Source organism: Melanerpes formicivorus, unplaced genomic scaffold (genome assembly GCF_026170545.1).
Source record: "Melanerpes formicivorus ecotype bairdi unplaced genomic scaffold, bMelFor1.0.p_v2 SCAF_54, whole genome shotgun sequence".
In the NCBI taxonomy this organism is placed as follows: Eukaryota; Metazoa; Chordata; class Aves; order Piciformes; family Picidae; genus Melanerpes; species Melanerpes formicivorus.
This window is the reverse complement of record NW_027142406.1, coordinates 3,089,848-3,109,517: the sequence shown is the minus strand read 5'-3', so window position 1 is coordinate 3,109,517 and position 19,670 is coordinate 3,089,848.

Sequence of the window (19,670 nt, the reverse complement as noted above, 5' to 3'; positions counted from 1 at the left end):
AAGACATCTGCGGAGCGAAATGCCTTCAGTGTTTGCAAGCTGTTTAACGAGAGGTGAATGAAACAGGAGTTTGAAACTGGAAGCTCTTTTTTCTTTTCTTTTCTTTTCTGGAACTGCTTCTCTTTTTCTGCTGGCCCAGGCTGGCTAGGCAAAAGGGCTGAGGAGACTGGCTAGAAGTCCTAGGAGCTCTCTGGGGAAGGTTTCTGTGTGTACTATTCCTGCTTAATTTGGGCTGCTCAAGCGGTTCCTGATCCCAAAAACATGTGGACAGAACTGAGACAGTTTTGCTCAGTGCATTTAATGTTACACCAGTGGTGTAACCACATGGCTAGGCTGCTCAGGGCCTGGCTGGGTCAGTGGTTTCACTGATTGGGGTGCGTTTGTTGAGTATGATCTTGCTTCTTCTAAAAGAGGGAAAAAAGGAAGGACTGCAAAAATAATCCAGTTGGTGATTGCTGTCATGGCTTTGATCTGAAAAGCACACTCAGGCTTCTCTTCAGACCAAAGCAGGAGCAAGCTGGAGTGGAAGGCAGGGCTTTGGACTTGATGATCTTGGAGGTCTCTTCCAACCTTGGTGATTCTGCGATTCACATACACAGAATTAAACATTTTTCCAGGGTTATTGTGGGGCCTGTAGGTGGCCTCATTTTAATAGCCAATAAAACAAGAACTCTTATTTCTGTTTGCCAACGAGCCAGGCAATGTTTTCTCTTATTCTGCTGAAGTTCAGGCTCAAGGTGAGGAGAAAGTTCTTCACAGAGAGAGTTGCTAGCCATTGGAATGTGCTGCCCAGGGAGGTGGTGGAGTCCCCATCCCTGGAGGTGTTCAGAAAGGGATTGGATGTGGCACTTGAAGCCGTGGTTTAGTAGTCATGAGGTGTTGGGTGACAGGTTGGACTTGATGATCCTTGAGGTCTTTTCCAACCTGGTTGATTCTGTATTCTGTAACAAGTTCTGCGTGGGACATCAATGTGCCCTGGTGGCCAAGATGGCCACAAGGGGAACAGCAGCAGCAGCAGCAGCAGGGAGAATGTCTCTTACTAGGAATTTCCCAGGTTTTGAAGTGGAGGTGGGGGGTGTGGCTTAAGCACTATGGCATGCCATGCACTGCAATACACAGCCTGCCTTGAGTTGGACTGCAGTGCAGAGCCATCCCTCATGTCTGCTGCCAGGCAGCAAGAGGTCCACACCCCCCCAAAGATCTGCCTTAGCACAGCACCTCTGGGTGCTGATGGACTGGCTGGGCAGTGCTGGGCAAAGCCACCACAGGGCATCTAGCTGCATCTCATTCTCATTTTAGTGGATCCAGGTTGTGCTTCATTTCAGAAATGCCAAACTAATACAGTTCTGAGAGGGACCCATGGTGGATGACTGGGAGGCAGGGGGCTCCAAGGGATTAATTTCCAGACTAACAGGGATTACACTAAACTTGTAAAACAAATCTGTGGTGTGTCATCTGTCCTGAGATGCTCTGTCATGTTTGGCAAGTGAATTAGTTTTGATGTAACTCTTCAACTTCCCATGAATAAAAACATGGAAGCTGGTTTGAAAACAACCTGCAATTTCTTCCCCTCCCTTGCACCTATATGGTTAAACCCCACTGCAGAGCTGATCTACTGAATGTCATTACCTGGCTGTCCAAATCTGCATCCTTGGAGGTTAGAAACGTGTCCAGAGAAGGGACAAGAGGATGATCAGAGGGCTGAAGCTCCTCTGCTGTGAGGACAGACTGAGGGACTTGGGGTTGTTCAGTCTGGAGAAGAGAAGGCTCCGAGGAAACCTTCTTGTGGCCTTCCAGTGTCTGAAGGGGGCTACAAGAAAGCTGGGGAGGGACTTTTGAGGGTGTCAGGGAGTGATAGGACTGGGGGGAATTGAACAAAACTAGAAATGGGTAGAGTCAGATTAGATGTTAGGAAGAAATTGTTCCCCATGAGGGTGGTGAGACACTGGCACAGGTTGCCCAGGGAGGTGGTGGAAGCCTCATCCCTGGAGGGTTTTAAGGCCAGGCTGGATGTAGCTGTGAGCAACCTGCTGTAGTGTGAGGTGTCCCTGCCCATGGCAGGGGGGTTGGAACTGGCTGATCCTTGAGGTCCCTTCCACCACTGACAACTCTGTGATTCTATGACATTTGGATAGAAACCAATCTTCCAGCCAAATTCCTTCCCTGCAGACTGAGTGTGGGCATCATGGGGTTCCTATGGCACACCTGCAACTCACAGAATAGAATAGAATAGAATAGAATAGAATAGAATAGAATAGAATAGAATAGAATAGAATAGAATAGAATAGACCAGGTTGGAAGAGACCTTCGAAATCATCATGTTCAACCTATCATCCAACACCACCTAATCAACTAACCCATGGCACCAAGCACCCCATCAAGTCTCCTCCTGAACACCTCCAGTGATGGTGACTCCACCACCCCCCCAGGCAGCCCATTCCAATGGGCAATCACTCTCTCTGTGTAGAACTTCTTCCTAACCTCCAGCCTAAACCTCCCCTGGCGCAGCCTGAGACTGTGTCCTCTTGTTCTGGTGCTGGTTGCCAAATGCTTGCCACACTGCATCTACCTGTGGCACACCTGCAACTCACCACATCCCATGCTGCATCTTCCTATGGCACACCTGCAACTCACCACATCCCATGCTGCAGCCAAAGCTTTTGCTAAGTGAAAGCTCTGCCTTTCTCTAAATGTTTCCTCTCCCTCCTGGTCCTGGGTGCTTGCAATATTCTCTCAAAACCAGGTAAGTGCAAGGGTGTCTGGCAGCCTCCAGTGCTGTGCCCCAGCCAGGAACCTGTAAGTTGAGGGAATGCAAGCCAAAGGAGAATCAGTTCCCTAGGACGTGCTGCAGACAAAGACACAACAACTGACAGAAACCCAGGTAAATAAGGAAGGAGGAGAAAATTACTTATAAAGAAGGTTTATTTTATATTTGTGTACAACAAATATATGAAAACAAATTGAACTGGAAAAAAAAAAGCCCAAGAAGAAGGTAGATTGGATTTGTTCAAGGTATTGAATCCTCTTCAGGAAAGGTTTTTAGTTATTAAAACAGTCTCAAAGGCTAAAATTATGCTTGGATAATATAAGTGTGTGTACATATATATATATATATATAAACCCATGTGCAATTTTATATATATAGAGAGAGAGCATATATAAATAGGATGTGTGACTTCAGATGGTATTTTAAGGTATGTTATTTAAACATCTGAGCAGAAACAGTGCTACTACAAAATGAAGTTTGCTATTTCTGCACAGCTTGCATTCAGGTTTTTTTGTAAGCATCTAGACAGTGCAAATACCAGAAAATCTCCTCCTGTTATATTCCATACCTTGTGCTCAGCTCCCAGGTTGCCTCTGCTGGGATCATAACCACACTGAGCCCAACGGGGAGGGTTCAGGATTAGCCCTTGCGAGCATCTTCTCGGAGCAGTAAAAGGAAATCTCTCTTACCTTGCTCTGTGCTCTGTGCTGTGGTACAGTTTGCACACCAGAGAGAACAATGCATTTCCTATGCTGAATGGCCCTAACTCCCAGAGATCACATACACCTCCCCACACTGACTTATTTCCTTGCACTCCATATCCTGCAAAAATAAATCTCCTGGAGGACAGCAGACATGGCTGCAGACTGAAGTTTAAGTAAGGTATTTCTTTAAACATAAGGCAGGAATAGACTGAAATTTGATAACACTTCAATTCATCAGCAATCTGGAATCAAACCACATTTCTCTACCACACTTTTATGGATGTTGCTTCTTTTCTTTGTTTTTTTATGATTGTCCAAAAAAAAAAAAAAATGTGGTAGAGAAAACCTACTTTTCATGAAATGAAATCAAGGGGGAGAAGAAATCCTCCCAGAAGAAACTGCTAAAAGCCAATGAGAGCAGGAGATACTCAACCAACTTGATACCCCAAAAGCCAGCCTGCAAAGCTTTTCCTGTAGCCAGTGAGTAGCTCCTTAGAATCACAGAATCATAGCATCAATAAGGGTGGAGAAAATCTCAGAGATCATCAAGTCCAACCTGTCACCCAACACCTCATGACTAACTAAACCATGGCTTCAAGTGTCACATCCAATCCCTTTTTGAACACCTCCAGGGATGGGGACTCCACTACCTCCCTGGGCAGCACATTCCAATGGCCAATCTCTTTCTGGGAAGAACTTCTTCCTCACCTCCAGCCTAAACCTCCCTGGCACAGCTTGAGACTGTGTCCTCTTGTTCTGGTGCTGGATGCCTGGGAGAAAAGACCAACCCTCACCTGGCTACAACCTCCCTTCAGGTAGTTGTAGAGAGCAATGAGGTCTCCCCTGAGCCTCCTCTTCTCCAGGCTAAGCAACCCCAGCTCCCTCAGCCTCTCCTCACAGGGCTGTGCTCCAGACCTCTCCCCAGCCTTGTTGCCTTTCTCTGGACAAGTTCAAGTGTCTCAATATCCTTCTTAAATTGAGGGGCAAATGATGACATCTGGGGGAATGCTCATGTAAGGAGAACCTGAAAGTTATAGCTATAAATATTTACCATCCTTATTTGCATCTATTTGGTGTTAAGGTATTATATGCTTCCTTTATTTTCCAGCTCTTTCTTACGTTGCTACAAAAGAAAAGGCAATTCTGACTCTTCCATATGCCTTGAAAATATGATGGAAGGATGTTTGCAATTTAGATATGTTTAGTACTGCTGGCTTAAGCCCCCTCAATCCTGCCCCCACAGAAAGCAGTGGTTGCTTTGCTCCTGCTGGAAATAAAAATTGGATCCCAATATGTTAGTCACAAAGTTTGCTAATAAAAGTAACTACTCTATTCAATAGGTCTCTCAATGCTTAAAGGCAAAGTGGTGTTAGCAAACATTGTCTAGCACAGCTTAAAGAACAGTATGGTGCAACACCCTAAGCAAACTGTTATTCAGCAAAGTCACAGCATCACAGAATTGCAGGGGCTGGAAGATCACCCAGCCCAATCCCCCTGCCAGAGCAGGATCACCTACACCAGATCACACAGGAACGCATCCAGGCGAGTTTTGAACATCTCCAGAGAGGGAGACTCCACAACCCCCCTGGGCAGCCTGCTCCAGGGCTCTCTCACCCTCACTGTGAAAACATTTTTCCTCAATGTCTAAAACCAGTTGTGAAAAACAACTCATGGGTGTCGTGGTTTGAGACAAGGTGTCTTGAATAAAACAGAAAGTTGAGGGCCAGAGAGTCCAGCCCAGTGGATAGACACTGGAAGTGATGTTAGTTCATTCCCTGAATGCCTGCATCTAGCCTTCATAAGGGGACAGCACAAGCTGCCTCTCCCTCTTCTCCTCTTCCTGCTGCCCTCCCTTATCTCCTGTATGCTATAAGGGAAGGTTTTCAGCTTTGAGCCACCTGTTAGTGGCCTAGGCCAAGCTAATTTCTGCCCTCCTGACGTGGCTCCCTTATCTCCTCTTTGGTATAGGGGAGGGTTTTCAGCTTTGAGACGTCTGTTAGTGGCCTAGGCCAAGCTAATTTTAAGCTGCATCATTTCAGGCCTGGTTTAGGGGGGCAGTAGCAGGCAGGTATGGGAGAGGGCATTCAGGCCTGGGATTTTTGGCCTCATTTGGTGGAGGTGGGTGGAAACTTTGGCTTAAGGAGGTTCTTGGATCACCGTGGCCTATGGATTTCTTTGCATTTGATATGCTTTGCACTGCAGCATGGAGTTCATGAACAGCACTTCCATTCAGACTTCCAAAAATACTCTGTATTTCTACCCAATCCCGCGTGGAGTCTTCCTTAGAGGAAGTTGCCTTGAGAGTTAAAGAGCCTGTCTTGCTCCACATAAACCCAAGACAGTGGGACAGCACATTTTGCTACATGAAATTCTCTTGAGCTCTGACAGGATGTTTTTGGTGGTTTTTTTTTTTTCCCCCAATTAATTTCTTAAATCAACCCACTCACTCATGTCCTGCAACCCCAACTGCACAGATGAAAGGCTGTGTAGGCAGTATGCTACCAGAGCAGCTAATCATTACAGCTAGATTCTCCAGGAGGGTCTCCCTCTTTCTGCTGCATTCATTCCTAAACTTTCTCTTAGCAGAAACTGCCACATTTCTGCATCCTCCTGGCAACTGACTGGATGAAGTCTGAGACAGCTGTCACAGTATCACAGTCATCCATCACCTACTTCAGTTCTCAAGTTCATCTCTGTACTTGCCCATACAATGTTTCAGCTTTAATTCAGATTTCAGTTGCTGCTGCTGAACAAGCCTCAGAAAAGGACAAAGCCTCGTTAGCAGCCTGCAAAAGCCGGCCTTACTAGTTAAAACCTTGAGTTAAATACCAAACAAAGGGGGTGGGGAATAGATGCTGAGACAATGTTTACATCCTTTCAACTACACCCTTGAAACTTTGGCAGTAAATCAGCCAAACAAAGGGCTCTGCATCGCATCCATCTCTCTCAGCTGGGAAGGAGCAGCCATAACTACAAGTTTCTGCAGGGTGTGGCTGGTGCTGGGAGATGGCTGAATACATACGACCAAAGGCTGCATGCCTCGCAAGTCAGGACAGAGCAGAGATGTGCTAGGAATTCAGGATTTTTCTCATGCCCAGAAGTTTCCTATAGGCTGGAGGAGATAAAACACAAGTCTCATCTCCCAGGCAAAAAAAAAAAAGGAATAGTTTTCAAACCCAGAATAACACAGCACTAAAAAGAAACTAACAGCTAATGATGCCAAAGCCTCTCAAAAGAAGGACTCCCCAAAGCAATCTCAAAGGAAAAGAAAAGAAAGGAAAACCTGTGGCATCAGTCAACACATTTCTCAACCCAGTTATATGGTAAATGCACCAGCAGGCAAGGCCTCAGCTCTGGAAAGGTGAGGAAGAAGAAGGATGGTGCAAACTGCTTTCATACATTGAAACATTCTTAGGATATGAGAGAGCAGGCAACTTAGAAAACATTCCTTGTAAGCCGTGTGGGATCAGTGCAGTTGTCTGCAGTCTCTGCTTCGTGCTACAGCTCAGCTTTGCCTGTTTGGGCAGGACCGGCGCTACCGCTGCCTTCCCCGGCGCTGCTCTTGTCTGCTGGCTTGAAGGATAAGGAAGCAGAGTTTGTGCAGTAGCGTTTGCCAGTTGGGCGAGGTCCGTCGTCAAAAATATGCCCCAGGTGAGCACCACACTGAAACAGAAGACAACAGAACATCACTGCATCACTGTATTTCTGCGTCACTGCATCACTGCGTCACTGCATCTCTGCGTCACTGCATCTCTGCATCACTGCATCTCTGCATCACTGCCTCTCTGCATCACTGCGTCACTGCATCTCTGCATTACTGCATCTCTGCATCACTGCCTCTCTGCATCACTGCGTCACTGCATCACTGCCTCTCTGCATCACTGCGTCACTGCATCTCTGCATTACTGCGTCTCTGCATCACTGCCTCTCTGCATCACTGCGTCACTGCATCACTGCCTCTCTGCATCACTGCGTCTCTGCATCACTGCCTCTCTGCATCACTGCGTCACTGCATCTCTGCATCACTGCATCTCTGCATCACTGCCTCTCTGCATCACTGCGTCTCTGCATCACTGCCTCTCTGCATCACTGCCTCTCTGCATCACTGCGTCTCTGCATCACTGCCTCTCTGCATCACTGCATCTCTGCATCACTGCCTCTCTGCATTACTGCGTCACTGCATCACTGCCTCTCTGCATCACTGCATCTCTGCATCACTGCCTCTCTGCATTACTGCGTCACTGCATCACTGCCTCTCTGCATCACTGCATCTCTGCATCACTGCCTCTCTGCATCACTGCGTCACTGCATCACTGCCTCTCTGCATCACTGCATCTCTGCATCACTGCCTCTCTGCATCACTGCGTCACTGCATCTCTGCATTACTGCATCTCTGCGTCACCGCGTCTCTGCATCACTGCATCTCTGTGTCACTGCATCTCTGCATCACTGCATCTCTGCATCCCTGTGTCACTGCATCTCTGTGTCACTGCGTCACTGCATCTCTGTGTCACTGCATCTCTGCATCACTGCATCACTGCATCTCTGCGTCACTGCATCACTGCGTCACTGCATCTCTGCGTCACTGCCTCTCTGTCACTGTGTCTCTGCGTCACTACATCTCTGCATCACTGCGTCTCTGCATCACTACATCTCTGCATCACTGCATCATTGCATCTCTGCGTCACTGCCTCTCTGTCACTGCGTCTCTGCGTCACTACATCTCTGCATCACTGCGTCTCTGCATCACTACATCTCTGCATCACTGCATCATTGCATCTCTGCGTCACTGCCTCTCTGTCACTGCGTCTCTGCGTCACTACATCTCTGCATCACTGCGTCTCTGCATCACTACATCTCTGCATCACTACATCTCTGCGTCACTGCGTCTCTGCATTACTACGTCTCTGCATCACTGCGTCTCTGTATCACTGCATCTCTGCATCACTACATCTCTTCATCCTGCATCTCTGCATCACTGCATCTCTGCGTCCCTGCATCTCTGTATCACCGTGTCTCTGCATCTCTGAGTCCCTGCATCTCTGCGTCTCTGTTTCACTGTGTCTCTGCATCTCTGCATCTCTGCATCACCGTGCTACAGGCTGGGGACAGAGTGCCAGGAGAGCAGAAAGGGACCTGGCAATAGTGGTTGACAACCAGCTGAACATGAGCCAGCAGTGTGCCCAGGTGGCCAAGAAGGCCAATGGCATCCTGGCCTGGATCAGAAATAGTGCGGCCAGCAGGAGCAGGGAGGTCAGCACTGGTTAGGCCACACCTTGAGTACTGTGTCCAGTAAATATATTCTTTGGAGTACACTCTCATACTGAGCTTTTTTTTCCCTTTACACAGCCTAGCACTCTTCTGATCATCAGGTTCCTTCTGGGTGCAGCTTGTCCACTACTCACCTGGGGGTGTCCCTGATGACTGAGGGGAGGTCAAACTAGATGTCCTTTGGAGGTCCCTTCCAGCCTACACCATTCTATGATTCTAGGGTTCTATGAATCTATGATTCTAGGGTTCTAGGTTTGTATGATTCTAGGGTTCTATGATTCTGACTCTAAAATTCTATGATTCTAGGGTTCTATGATTCCATGATTCTAGGGTCCTAGGATTCTAGGGTTCTAGGATTCTATGATTCTAGGGTTCTATGACTCCATTATTCTAGGGTCCTAGGATTATAGGGTTCTAGGATTCTATGATTCTAGGATTCTAGGATTCTAGGGTTCTATGATTCTGACTCTAAAATTCTATGATTCTAGGGTTCTATGATTCCATGATTCTAGGGTCCTAGGATTATAGGGTTCTAGGATCCCATTATTCTAGGATCCTAGGATTCTAGGGTTCTAGAATTCTATGGTTCTAGGATTCTAGGGTTCTATGATTCTAGGAGTCTACGATTCTAGGGTTCTATGATTCTAGGATTCTATGCTTCTAAGGTTCTAGGATTCTATGATTCTATACTTCTTTCTGAAGTATATAAGGGACAGGGACAGGTGACTGAAAAAGACCTGCGGTGAAGATATGTAAAATATCCCTGAATTAATAATGTTTAGCTGGGATTAATTCCAAACAGGAATGATGCTGACTTGGCTTTCCGTAAGAATTATGAAACTACAGATGCTCTGGTGGCATTTTCCTTCTGTATGAATGGGCCTCAGACACCTGCAGTGGTATTCAAGGTGAACATTGCTGCTTCTCTCTGTGAGAAAGGCACAGTCATAGAATCATAGAATTGTTAGGGTTGGGAGGGATCTCAGGGATCATCTAGTTCCAACCTCTCTGCCATGGGCAGGGACACCTCACACTAGAGAAGGTTGCCCAGAGCCACATCCAGCCTGGCCTTAAAAACCTCCAGGGATGGGGCTTCTACCTGGGCAACCTGTTCCAGTGTCTCACCACCCTCATGGGGAAGAACTTCTTCCTGATATCTAATCTAAATCTCCCTCTAACTTTGTTCTGTTCCCCCCAGTCCTATCACTACCTGACACCCTAAAAAGTCCCTCCCCAGCTTTCCTGCAGGCCCCCTTCAGATACTGCAAGGCCACATGAAGGTCTCCTCGGAGCCTTCTCTTCTCCAAGCTGAACAGCCCAAATTCCCTCAGTCTGTCCTCATAGGAGAGGAGCTCCAGCCCTCTGCTCATCCTTGTGGACACCTTCCAGCACCTCCAGATCCTTCCTGTAATAGAGGCTCTGGAACAGGACACATTACTCCAGGTGTGGTCTCACCAGAGCGGAGCAGAGGGGGAGAATCACCTCCCTCGACCTGCTGGCTCTGCTTCTCTTAGTGAAGTCCCTTGCTTTGCAGAAGAACAGAGCATTTTTAAGAAGCTGATGCAGTTGATCCTTACTAAAAAAAAAAAAAAAACAAATCAGGATTGATATCACTGTCCATTAGGGCTGACAACTTATCTGGATAATAAGAACTTCTTGTAATTAGCCACTTTAAATCCACGAGTTCATTTTTACATTTTTACAGCCTGCCAGGAGAAATAATGGAAAGAAAAAAAAAAAACAAAAAACCAACAATAAAAACCCTACACTGGAGAAATATTTATCTTGAACAGGAAAGTCATGCTGCTCCACCAAAGAGCCTTGGCCTTTCAAGTCAATAGCTGATCTCAGTGAGAGCCAGAATGATGTAACTGAGATCACAGAGCTGCTCGTGGGCTCACAGTCAGACAGCACAAATTAAAGCCTGCAAATTATTCTTAACATTCAACTAATTCATAGCATCCCAAATACAAAGAGGCAATGCTGATTGCTCTGAACTGTGAGTGAGTTAGTGATGGCAAATCTACTGTGCTGCTACTGCTCTCCTGCTGTTCTGGCCTTTTAATTCCACAGAGAGGCAGGAAGGCTATCTGTAGAAGCTTTGCCTTCAGGTTAAGAACCTCTTTCAACAGACTGAAAGGCTGGGGGAGGCTCTCATGCCAGCTAGGAGGGACACAAATTCTGCTTGTTTAATGACAGCTGAAACAATAACCCTCACTGCCTCTGGAAGCAGGGCAGGTAGGCATGCATGTGAAACCCCAGTGCTCCCAACCGTCAGTCCCACCCATGCAGCCACATCCCAGGACAGGCTCCCTGCTCCCAGAGAAGTGTTGCTGAAACAACCATGGCAATCCAGTCATGATCCCAACAACAAAGAAGGGCACTTCTGGGCTGTGGTTATCAGCAGGACAAGCTCCCAGAGGTAGTGGGAAAAGGCAGGGATGACTTCAGGTTAAGCAGCAGCTCAGCTTTTTAAGAAAGGAAGACAAATATGGCAAACAAGGAAAGGGCAAAGGAAAATTGCATGGGAGGTAGAGAAGAAAAGCTTCAAGTCTTGCTCCTGAAAGACTGATGTCTTGCCACTCTTTGCTCCATTCTCCACTGCTTATTTATTTCATTTTGCTTTAGACTGAAGATCTTTTTTTTTCAGGCAGTTTGGGCAGAAAATCTCAGCTGTTTCTCAGAGTGGGGTCTTTCACAATGAGGCATTCCACCTGATCATAAAGCTTTTCCATACCTTGGGGGAAAAAAAAATACCTAAAAACCCCTTAAGTGTCCCAGAGAGAGTATTTTTCTCAGTGCTCAGCATCCTAATTAAATCATCTCATCTCAACTAAGAATGCCTCAAAACCTCCTGGCTAGAAGTGTTAAACAGATCTTTTCCAGATTAACATTTAACCAAAAGATAAATCATCCCCTCTCCCCTGGATAGGAGCAGAACAAGAAAAACCATCGAGAGAAATGGTCTGCAGGAGTAATATACTCACACACAGACTACAAAGACAATCTATCACAAAGGTTTTCCTCACAAAACCTGAGAAGCTGTGCAAGAGTCCCAGGTAGTCTCATTACACCTTCTTGTGATGGCAGAATCACATCAGGGTTGGATTACTGCAAAATTTGTTACCTTTTGAGACGACCCCTCACCAAAGATTTATGTGGCAATTCTCTCTGTAGAGGCCTCTACAATTCATCTGCCCTCAAAAGAAATGTAATTCAATCCTTTGCATCACTGTAGAAGAAACTTGGCTCTCAGCTGAGAGCACAAAGGGTGAATGGATTTTACTGTCCTCCCCCACACACAAGAGGTGCTGACTGTTTTTCTTAGGCTGTATACATGTCTGCAAAGCCTCCTGAAAGGAAACAATCATCTGTTGCAGCCTCACACATAAACACTTTGTGCAGAATGCTCCAGGATGGTGAAGCAGAGTAAGGCACCTGAAGAGGAAGAGACCTGAAAGATCACAGAATTGTTGGGGTTGGAAGAGATCTCAAGGATCATCCAGTTCCAAACCCCCTGCCTGACACCTCACACTAGATCAGGTTGCCCAGAGACACATCCAGCCTGGCCTTAAAAACCTCCAGGGACAAAGCTTCTACCACTTCCCTGGGCAACCTGTGCCAGTGTCTCATCACCCTCATGGGGCAGAACTTCTTCCTAACATCCAATTTGAATCTTCTCATTTTGGTCCCATTCCCCCTAATCCTATCAATCCTCAGCAGTGGTTAGGCCACACCTTGAGTCCAGTGTCCAGTTCTGGGCTCCTCAGTTTAGGAAAGATGTTGAGGTGCTGGAAGGTGTCCAGAGAAGGGCAAGAAGGCTGGGGAGGGGGGTCTGGAGCACAGCCCTGTGAGGAGAGGCTGAGGGAGTTGTGATTGCTTAGCCTGGAGAAGGAGGCTCAGAGAAGACCTTATTGTTCTCTACAACTCCCTGAAGGGAGGTTGTAGCCAGGTGGGGGGTTGGGCTCTTCTCCCAGGCATCCAGCACCAGAACAAGAGGACACAGTCTCAAGCTGTGCCAGGGGGGAGGTTTAGGCTGGATGCGAGGAAGAAATTCATCATTGAAAGAGAGATTGGCCATTGGAATGTGCTGCCCAGGGAGGTGGTGGAGTCACCATCCCCTGGAGGTGTTTAAGAAGAGCCTGGATGAGGCACTTGGTGCCATGGTTTAGTTGATGAGATGGTGTTGGGTGATAGGTTGGACTGGATGATCCTTGAAGGTCTTTTCCAACCTGGTTAATTCTATTCTATTCTATCCTATTCTATTCTATTCTATTCTATTCTATTCTATTCTATTCTACTTCATTTTATTAATTTGTAAAGATACAATTAGGGAGACTTTAGGTGGAGGGATTCTCACATAGGAAAAGAGAGAATAAAAGAGAAATGAAATCAGCTTTACAGCATTCCTCAAATGTTTTTGTAATTAACTTCTACCTGTCATTAATCATTGACCTTTTAAATACACCCAGTGTGATGTGCTTCCAAAAATGCTGTAAAAGTTATTTGTAGGAATAATCTCATGATTGTCTTTTATGAGTAGGGATAGGATAGGATAGGATGGAATGGAATGGAATGGAATGGAATGGAATGGAATGGAATGGAATGGAATAGAATAGAATAGAATAGAATAGAATAGAATAGAATAGAATAGAATAGAATAGAATAGAATAGACCAGGTTGGAAAGAGACCTTTGAGATCATCGAGTCCAACCTAGTATCCAACACTACCTAATTAACTAAACCATGGCACCATGGCTCTTCCTAAACACCTCCAGTGATGGGAACTCCCACCACCCTCCCTGGACAGCACATTCCCAATGGCCAATCTCTCTTTCTGAGAAGAACTTCTTCCTAACATCCAGCCTAAGCCTCCCCTGGTGCAGCTTGAGACTGTGTCCTCTTGTTCTGGTGCTGTTATAGCAATCTTCCCCCTGTGTTTGCTTTCTGTGATGGAGAACATTAAAGGAGAGGGGGTTTTATTCTCTCAGACAGGTGGAAGGGGCTTTTCAAGCAAAAAAAAATCAACCTAATTTTTCATCTGCAAGAGCTTAACAAGGTTTCAGGTGTGGGAGAGGGGATTTTCCTTTGGTTCTACCAAGGCCTGCCATATCAATCCCCACTGCTTTCCAGACTGCAGTAAAACTGCATGCCTTTATTTATTTCTTTTTGCAGCTGCACGTGGGAATTCACACTCCTATGGCTCCAAGGAGGGGAGGGAATGGCCTTGTTATGGATCAACAATGTGGCAGTGTTAACCCTGCCTGGAGGTGGCTGCAGAGATGCTCACCCACTCCTCAAGCGCTTCTCCCGAGGGTCTTCGTCATCTGCCAGGTTATTGCCCCAGGAAGTGGAAGGAGCTGGTAGGAAGCTGCCATTTGATTACAGATTACAGAGCAGCCTTGGTTGTCATTTCCCTCCCCCCCCCCCCCCCCCCCAACTTAATGCTCTAAATTCAGGGTTTGGTCTTGCTTTAATTTTTATGGTGGTCTGCATGTGACTGCTGCTAATACTGTCAGTCTCAGGTCTGCTAACGCTATTTGGTTTGGCACTAGGTAAATGACATTCCCAGATTCCTTGGCCTGACCACAGGCTGCCTTGGGCTTCTCTCAGGTGAAACCAAGAGCTCTGGCCATCTCTTTGAGGGTGTCAGCAGATACAGGCTCAGCAGGTTAAGAGTATGCTGATTTTAGCACTATTCAGGCCTACTAAGCAGGGCTGAAGAGAGTGGGTTGCTAAGCTGCTTTCCATCATATTTGAAAATCAGGGCAATCTGGTGAAGTTCTCATTGTCTGGAAAAGATGAAACACAGCTCCCATGTTCAAAAAGGGGAAAAAGAAAGACCTGGAGAACTACAGGCCTGACTACAGGCCAGTCTGTCTCATATCTGTGCCCAGAGCAGGTCCTCCTGGAACAATGAGAAAGTGACTGGTGGCAGCCAACATGGTTTCAACAAAGGCAAGCTGTGCCTGAACAATTGATGGCCTTCTAAGATGGGGGTGGCAGCACTGATGGGACTAGTGCAAAAGCATTTTCACAGTATCACCAAGGTTGGAAAAGACCTCAAAGATCATCAAGTCCAACCTGTGTGCAATCACAAGCACAAATACAGGTTAGGCAGATAATGGATAGAGAGCAGTCCTGAGGAGAACAACTTGGGGGTGGTGGTTGATGAGAAGCTCAACCAGCAATGTATGCTTGTAGCCCATAAAACCAATCATATCCTGGGCTGCATCAAAAGAAGCATGGCTGGAAGAGTGAAGGAGGTTATTCTCCCCCTCTGCTCTGCTCCGGTGAGACCTCACCCGGAATAACGATGTCCAGTTCTGGAGCCCCCAGCACAATAAGGACATGGAACTACCAGAGCGGGTCCAGAGGAGGGTCACAACGCTGATCAGGGGCTGGAGCACCTCTCCTATGAAAACAGGCTGAGAAAGTTGGGGTTGTTCAGCATGGAGATGAGAAGGCCCTGGGGAGACCTTAGAGTAGCCTTCCAGTATTTGAATGGGGCCTAGAACGCAGCTGGAGAGAGACTGTTTACAAAGGCATGTTGTGGTAAGATAAAGAGTTATGGGTTCAAACTGGAAGAGGCTAGATTTAGATTAGACATTAGAAAGAAATTCTTCATCACAAAGGTGGTGAAACACTGGAACATGTTCCTTAGAGAAGTTGCAGAGGCTTCAACCCTGGAAGTGTTCAGAGCCAGGCTGGAGACAACCTTGAGCAATACAGCCTAGTAAGAGGTGTCCTTGATTATGGCAGGGGGGGAACAGTGAATGGCTTGAGAGCAGCCCTGAAGAAAAGGACTTGGGGGGTGCTGATGAATGAGAAGCTCAACATGAGCCAGCAGTGTGCACCTGCAGCCCAGAAAGCCAACCAGAGCCTGGGCTGCAGCAAGTGAAGCAGAGCCAGCAGGGCCAGGCAGGTGATTCTCCCCCACTACTCTGCTCTGGTGAGACCCCACCTGGAGTACTGTGTCCAGTTCTGGAGCCCAAATTACAAGTATGATCTGGAGGTGCTGGAACATGTCCAGAGAAGGGCCACGAGGATCAGGAGAGGGCTAGAGCTCTTCTCCTATGAGGACAGGCTGAGAGAGTTGCGGTTTTTCAGTTTGGAGAGGAGAAGGCTTCAAGGAGACCTTCTTGTGGCCCTTCCAGTGTCTGAACGGGGCTACAAGAAAGCTGGGGAGGGACTTTTTTGGGAGTCAGGGAGTGACAGAACTAGGGAGAATGGATCCAAGCTAGAGAGGAAAGATTTAGTTTAGATGTTAGGAAGAACTTCTTCACCATAAAGATGATGAGAGACTGGCACAGGTTGCCCAGGGAGGTGATGGAAGCCTCACTCCTGGAGGTTTCTAAGGCCAGGCTGGATGTGGCTCTGGGCAACTCGATGCAGTGTGAGGTGTCCCTGCCCACAGCAGGGAGTTGGAACTGAATGATCCTTGAGGTCCCTTCCAACCTTGACAATTCTGTGATTCTTCCTCTTTAAGATCCCTTCCAATCCAAACCATTCCACAACTCAATGATTCCAGGATTTTTGATGATGTGAGTAATCAGCAGTGAAGCATGAGATTCCTAGACTGCAGTTCCATTGCTACTTTGCTAGGGAATCTAGGGAAATGGATGCTCCCAATGAGTGTTGCCTGGATCCTCTAAAGCATCTCAGTGATGCACAAAGTACAGAGTTGTGTGATACATGTTGTCTAGCAGCAGACCATTAAGACATTGAGCCAAACCCTCTACCCAGACTGAAGCTAACAGATTCTCCACAAAGACAACTTTGCCTCTTTTTCAGAAGCTTCTTAACTCACTCTGAGCATTTCTATGTAAGGATTGACTGACTAGTCAGGATGTCTGTTATGTCAGGAGGATGAAATCAGTTATCCCTCCACCAATACTGTCTGGAAAGAGAACAGCAAATTATTGCTGCCCAGATCATAGAATCAAGCAGGTGGAAAAGACCTCAGAGATCATCAAGTCCAACCTGTTGCCTAATACCTAACACCTCCTGACAACTAAACCATGGCTCCAAGTGCCATATCCAAGCATTTTTTGAACACCTCCAGGGATGGTGACTCCACCACCTCCTGGGCCAGCACATTCCAATGGCAAAGTACTCTTTCTGGGAAGAACTTTCTCCTCACCTCCAGCCTAAACCTCCCCTGGTGCAGCTTGAGACTGTGTCCTCTTGTTCTGGTGCTGCTTGCCTGGCAGAAGAGACCATCCCCTACCTGTCTTCAACCTCCTTTCAGGTAGTTGTAGACAGCAATGAGGTCTCCCCTGAGCCTCCTCTTCTCCAGGCTAAGCAACCCCAGCTCCCTCAGCCTCTCCTCACAGGGCTGTGCTCCAGACCCCCTCCCCAGCTTTGTTGCCCTTCTCTGGAGCTTCTCTCAAGAAGAGTTGGAGTATGTGGAGCTAGAGGACTGCAAGTTGCTGTGTATATCTGCCTGAACACCAAATGCAGCAGCTTCTCTCCCTTTGCTAAATAGCAATTAGAGAATTGTTCATAGAAGCATAGAATTGATAGGCTTGGAAGGGACCTCAAGGATCATCTAGTTCCAGCCCTCCTGCCATGAGCAGGGGACACCTCACACTAGATCTGATTTCTCAGAGCCTTATCCAGCCTGGCCTTAAAAACTTCCAGGGATGAGGCTTCTACCTCCTCCCTTCACTCCCTTCGCCAGGAGGAAGGCTGTACAAAAAAGGAGAGAAAGCAGAACAAGACAGAGAATGGAAGATTTGGGGATGTGATGAGTGATGACTGACTTCATCAGCAGGTGAGATTGAGGCAGCCACTAGGGCCTGTGCTGGGAGTGAGTTAGCATGGCTGCACAGTAACGCACAGCGATGGAATCAGCACACAGACAGTCGCTCCACTGCCTTTGACTTCCCTCACAACTGCTCATGTGTGGAACCAGTTGGCTAGACTCAGGGAGCTCCTTTGAAAGGACCCTCTTCAGGAAGGCTTTTGTAGACTCAGCACTGAGCTCCAAGCATTTACATCTGCTCTGTTGAGTCTCGCCCGAAGAGGACGCCACGCACTCCAACGAGCCCTTTGTCTCTTCAGCTCGTTCCACCCAGCTGTTTAGACCTACGACCCATTGTGCTCTCACACAATGATTGCTATTTAATGGAACCGAAAGGCTTGCAGGTCTTAGGGAAAGTACAGCACACTGTAATGATTTTTGCAGCCACTGCCATTGGAATGGGGCTGTGTGTGCTATAAACTAACCTGACTGCAGGATATTTCAGTCCGATGCATCCCGTAGGAGAAATCATCGGTGAAGGTAACCACGTCGGGACTGATCACGTCATAGAAGGAAGGCCAACCTGAAAGAGGAGAAGGAGACAAGTAAGAAAAGAGGGCATCCTCATGGCACATGCCATTTGCAAAGAGCAGAAGAGAATCACACACTGAAAAATGTTGATCTCACTCCAGAGCCTGAAAAATAACTGAAATGGAGAATGTGGATCATAAATCACTTGGAGGACTTTTGGAAAACTTCCTCCCCTAAACACAAAGCTGTTTGCAGGCCATGACTCAACTGCCACTAGCCTGCCCATCTTCTATCTCAGCAGAGGGTCCCTGCACTCCACCACAAGCAGCAGTGGTGCTTCAGCTCAGGCATTGAAGGTGGTTGCTAATTGAAGCAGAGATCCAGCCTCAACCATTGTTTTAGAGAATCATGAATTCCACCCTGAACACAAGCAACAAGGCCTTCTGGAACACAAATGGGTTTGGTTTTTTTCAGTGTAAAGGTACTTTAAAAAAGAGTTGGGAAGGGAAGGGAAGGGAAGGGAAGGGGAAGGGAAGGGAAAGGGAAGGGGAAGGGAAGGGAAGGGAAGGGAAGGGAAGGGAAGGGAAGGGAAGGGGAAGGGAAGGGGAAGGGAAGGGAAGGGAAGGGAAGGTGAAGGGAAGGGAAGGGGAAGGGAAGGGAAGTGAGGGAAGGGAAGGGAAGGGAAAGGGAAGGGAAAGGAGAAAGAGAAGAGAGAGAAGGAAGAGAAGAGAAGAGAAGAGGAAGAGAAGAGAAGGAGAAGAGAAGAGAAGAAGAGAAGAGAAGAGAAGAGAAGAGAGAAGAGAAGAGAAGAGAAGAGAAGAGAAGAGAAGAGAAGAGAAGAGAAGAGAAGAGAAGAGAAGAGAAGAGAAGAGAAGAGAAGAGAAGAGAAGAGAAGAGAAGAGAAGAGAAGAGAAGAGAAGAGGAGAAGAGAAGAGAAGAGAAGAGTGAAGAGAGAGAGAGAAGAGAAGAGAAGAGAAGAGAAATTAACCAGGGGTTGGAAGAGACCTTTGAGATCATCAAGTCCAACCTATCACCCCAACACCATCTAATCAACTAAAACCATGGCACCAAGCACCCCCATCGACTCTCTTCCTAAACATCTCCAGGGATGGTGACTCCACCACCCTCCCTGGGCAGCACATTCCAGTGGCCAATCACTCTTTCTATGAAGCATTTCTTCCTAACATCCAGCCTAAGCCTTCCCTGGGTGCAGCTTGAGACTGTGTCCCTCTTGTTCTGGTGCTGGTTGCCTGGGAGAAATGATCAACTCCCACCTGGCTACAAACCTCCCTTCAGGGAGTTGTAGAGAGCAAGAAGGTCTCCCCCTGAGCCTCCTCTTCTCCTAGGCTAAGCAGACCCCCAGCTCCCTCAAGGCCTCTCCTCACAGTGCTGTGCTCCAGACCTCTCCCCAGCCTCATTGCCCTTCTTTGGAAACATTCAAGAGTCTCAATGTCCTTCTTGAATTGAGCTACTCAGAACTAGACACAGTACTGAACTCACAGTCCAGCTGGGGTACAAAGAATACTTTTAGGAGGAGCTTGCCTGTTGATGCAGGTTTCATATTGCTTCAATCTTTTAAAGTGTTATGGAGTGCATCCAAAGCAAGTAGTGTGTATGTGGGTGACTGGGTAGAACCAAAAGGAACAGTCAT